This window comes from Coenobita brevimanus, chromosome 21 (genome assembly GCF_032717465.1).
Source record: "Coenobita brevimanus isolate Jiangsu-jjx chromosome 21, ASM3271746v2, whole genome shotgun sequence".
In the NCBI taxonomy this organism is placed as follows: domain Eukaryota; kingdom Metazoa; phylum Arthropoda; class Malacostraca; order Decapoda; family Coenobitidae; genus Coenobita; species Coenobita brevimanus.
In genome coordinates this window covers 16767565-16772086 of record NC_136974.1, presented here as the reverse complement: position 1 = coordinate 16772086, position 4522 = coordinate 16767565, and the positions used below count along the sequence as shown (strand labels likewise).

Genomic DNA, 4522 nt, shown 5'->3' with positions numbered 1-4522 from the left:
ATTGTCCTATAGGTGCAGGTGATAACGTGTAACCTTTATATTTCGCACATTACTCGCATCTGTCTATACGGTTATGTATATCTTTGCCTAACGTTGGCCATTTATATGACATCCGGGCCTGCCTGACTGTCCTGTCCTTGTCAGGATGCCCTTCATGTGGACTATCGTGTCTTACCCTTAGAATGTGAGGTATCATTGTACTAGGAATAACTAACTGCCTAATATTTTTTCTATGATTTGTTTGTCCTGGATTTACCCTATATAAGGCATTGTTTACCATTGTGAATTGTTTAAGTGGTACCTGTAACTTGGGTAATGGTACATCATCGCCTGACTCGAGATGATATATTACAATAGACCAGTGGTTCTTAACCTATGGTTCGCGACCCAAATTTGGGTCGCCAAGCCATTTGGAGTGGGTCGCCAAGAGACAAATATATTACTGATATTATTAATGTTGTATATTATTACTTTTTAACATATTACCGTACTTGTCGATACTTCACACTTTACATTCTCTCTCTCTCTCTCTCTCTCTCTCTCTCTCTCTCTCTCTCTCTCTCTCTCTCTCTCTCTCTCTCTCCTACAGTAGGCGATTGATTTCGCTTAAAAAAAGATTATTACCATGCACACAACTGGGAGTAGAGTACCGGTACTGTACATTTTATATTTTAAAACTTAACCGTTTTCATTTCGGAGTAATGATGCCCAGCTCATGGCTTACGTACGGTACCGAGGTCCAGAAGACATGGAAGAGAAATTTCTGTTCTGTCGGCCATTACACACAACCACAACCAGAGATATTTTCAGTACTGTGGACTCATTCTTCAAGGAAGAAGGGCTTCAGTGGAATCAGTGTTTTATGTCTGTTGTGATTGTGCACCAGCGATGCTGAGAGTACGCCATGGCTTCATTGATAGAGTTAAAGAAGAAAATCCATTCGTGCTGATTGTTCACTGTCTCCTTCGCCGTGAGAATCTTGCTTCTCAGTGGTTGTCACCTGAGTTACAGAAAGTGATGCAGGAAGTTATCCAGATAGTCAGTTTCATTAATCTAGGGCTGTGCCCTCCAGGATCATCAGTCGGATGTGTTCTGATTTTGGTTCAGAACATGTACACGTGTTGTACCACTCTGAGGTTAGGTGGCTGTCACGAGGAAGGGTGCTCCAACGGTTGCCTGAAATGCTGAACGAGACAGATATTTCTAGCAAAAAAGAATCATTCACTGGCCCCAAAGATTCTCTGATTCAAAGTAGGTGATGCAAATAGCTTATCTTGCAGATATCTTTGCTGAGATTAACGCCTTGAACATTACAATGCAAGGTCACAATCAGACATTAGTTGGGCTGTCAAAGAAGGTAACTGCATTCAAAGGGAAACTGAAGCTGTGGAAGAGTAAAACTGAGACTAGGAAGACTGTGTCGTTCCATCTTTGAGTGAATTTCTGGAAGACGAAAAATTTTCTCTCACCCAGGTCCAAAGCATCATTGTGGAACATATCTCCAGACTAATTGAAGAGTTTTTCACTACATTCCTGAGAATGTGATGAAATATGCCTGGGTAAGAAATCCCTTCAGCATTGAAGCTGAGGACTTACCTCCAGGAGCAGCTCATCGAGGTTCAGAATGATAAAACACGTCGTTATGATTTCAGGAAACAAAACGAATCACTGAGCTCATTCTGGATCAGAGTTTACAAAGAAAAGAAAAGTCTTGGAGGTGAAGCCCTGAAAGCACTCCTTCCCTTTGCTACAATTCATCTGTGTGAGGCAGGATTTTCTGCACTCACAAAGTACAGAAACCGTCTACAACCAGAGCATGACCTAAGATGCAGTCTGTCATCTAAATCACCCCGGTTTGAGAAGCTGATTGAAACTTTTCAGTGCCAGGGATCTCACTGATTATAGTACTTTATGTCCCAGACAACATCCAAAATAGTGACTCTCTCCTTAATTTTTTTATTCATTCATTGCCAGACGCCATGTATCCCTAACGGGGTGGCCAAGGGCTTAGAGTTAATTGTTTTACAGGGAGGGGCACTAATCCTCCACCAACCCCACTTGATATGTAGGGATGCCAACAGCATCTGGTGTTCCCAGGCGGTCACCCATCCAAGTACTAACCAGACCCAACGTTGCTTAACTTCGCTGATCGGACGGGAAGCGGTGTACTCAACGTGGCATGGCCGTTTCTCTCCTTAATGGTCAGAGTAAATAGGTGTATCATGAACATAAATGAATTATTTTGATTTTCTGATCTTCCATTTATTTTTTTCCTGCCAAAATGTGTTGATATTTTAGTTCTTAGGAAGTACATATAATAAAAATGAAATTTATTTATTATGACATCAATAAAATATTGAAATATTACTTTGGTTTTAGTCACATGATATGACACATGTTTGTTTCAGTTCTGGTGCAGAGTAAGTTTACGAGGGTTTGGGTCGCCATTTAGACCATCTTATGGATTTTGGGTCGCCAAGAAAAAAGGTTAAGAACCACTACTATAGACCATAATGGGTCCCGTCTTTGTGCCTGTGAAATTTCTTGATTTGTGGGGATCGTTTCGTCACTGTTAGCGTGTGATTCCCGTGGACTTATTGTAGCAACATTGGCTAACGGGTTCCGTGATAGGGCATCTACTGCTAAATTTACTTTACATTTTATGTAGTGAATGTTTACTTTGTAATTCTGGATTTTACATTTCCATCGTGCTCTCCTCCCGGAGAGGAGTTTTTCTTGGAACATGCTCACGAGAGGTTTGTGGTCTGTGTATAGGTGAATTTCGTATCCGTACACGAGGTCACAAAATTTCTGTAGAGCAAATACTACGGCTTCTAAGTCTGTTGTACAGTAATTTTTCTCTGCTCCATTTGTTTGTCTACTGGCAAAAGCAATGGGTTGTTATTTTCCTCGTTTATCCCAAGCCTTTGAGGGAAGTATCTGTGCAAATTATGAATGGTTTTGTGAAATTAGGATAGGCAAGGCATGGTGCTCATGTAAGAGTATCTGTTAATTCATGAAATGTTAATTTTTGTTTCTCTTGCCACTGGAATACAGCATCCTTTTTTAGTAGAATGAATAGCGGTTGTGCTATAGGAGAGAATTGGTTAATAAAGGGGCGGTAATATCCCGCTAGCCCCCCAAATTTTCTTACTTGGTCTATACTTGTTTGTTCTGGGAAATTCCTTAATGCCTGTATTTTGTCCTCTGACGTGTGAATTCCTTGGGCATCTAGTCTGTGGCCTAATTTTATTTCCTTAAAGCAAAATTTGCATTTAGACAGCTTGATTTTTAAGTCAGCATCAACAAGCTTTTGTAGGAGCTGGTCTAGTTTCTGTAGATGTTCGTCTGTACTTGGAGTAGCTATAATAATGTCATCTAGAGTGACAAATATTCCTTTTCCCAGCATTTCAGCCATTACATAATTCATCAGTCTTTGGAAAGTGCCTGGTGCTGTCTTCAACCCCATAGGCATTCGTTTGTATTGGTAGTACCTTGTATTCGTGGAGAAAGCAGTGTATTTGCGTGATTCTTGCTCGAGGCTAATTTGGTAATAGCCATTGAGCAAATCATTTGTGGAAAATACATTATTTTCTGGTCCAATATTTTGTAAAACGTCACTTAACAATGACACAGGAAACCGGTCAGGGATTGTGTGCTGATTTAATTTACGGTAATCTACTAGAGCACGCATTTCTCCGTTTCGTTTGGGCACGAAAAATAATGGGGCATTCCATGGGGAGACAGACGGTTCAGTAACACCTAGTTAACATTTCCTCAACATACTGATTTGCCAGGGTGCGTTGTGAATGCGCGACCCTATAAGCTGGTATATATATTGGTTGTGTCTGGGTGTACTTAAATCTTGTGTGTAATCAGGTTAGTACACCCAAATTGTTCTCCAGGTAATGCTACCGTTTGTCTATGTTTCTCTAACAGATCTAAGAGATCTTTCTAATTTGAATTGACCCGAGTGAATCTAATTCTCCTTTATGCACTCTCTGTCTGACGAGTTTACTCTGCTCGATGCCCCTGCTACTGTCACTTCGCGTATAAGAGCTGGGCAAATTTCTAACCTACAAATACAGGTTCCTTTCTAAATCTTTATATCTCCGTTCATGGTGTTAGCTAAAATGACATTCGTCTCACCCTTGTCATTCATCCAGCACAGGGCTCTCTCTATCAAAAGGCCATTTATTCTAACCGTCTTTTCTAATGGAATGACATTACAATTTCTCAGTTTACTCTTAATCGTAACTTGCATGAATGATTTTGGTGGTAAATTTATATCATAAGTAATGCTGGCTGGGAAAGTGGATGAGTGACGTTTGCTTGCACTGAGTGAGTGAGGAGTGGGGGTTGGGTTGTGACAGCTGGTCTACTCACCTATTTTCTTTGAGAAGTTGTATGTTGAACTCCCCCATTTTGGTTTTGTGTGTAATCGTTCTTGTGATGCTAGTTTTCCTATAATTGCTGGTTGTATTACTAGGGGATGAAATTTCCCCCTATGAATTCGCTGTCA

The 4522-nt window shown here is 40.6% G+C and overlaps 1 non-coding gene across 1 annotated transcript; it reads right to left on the bottom strand.

Annotated features, from left to right (window-relative positions):
• Positions 1 to 2072: 2072 nt before the first annotated feature.
• Positions 2073 to 2191, bottom strand: LOC145392301 (5S ribosomal RNA). Its single transcript, XR_013895972.1, has one exon. It is a non-coding gene; the product is annotated as a 5S ribosomal RNA (ribosomal RNA).
• Positions 2192 to 4522: the final 2331 nt, after the last annotated feature.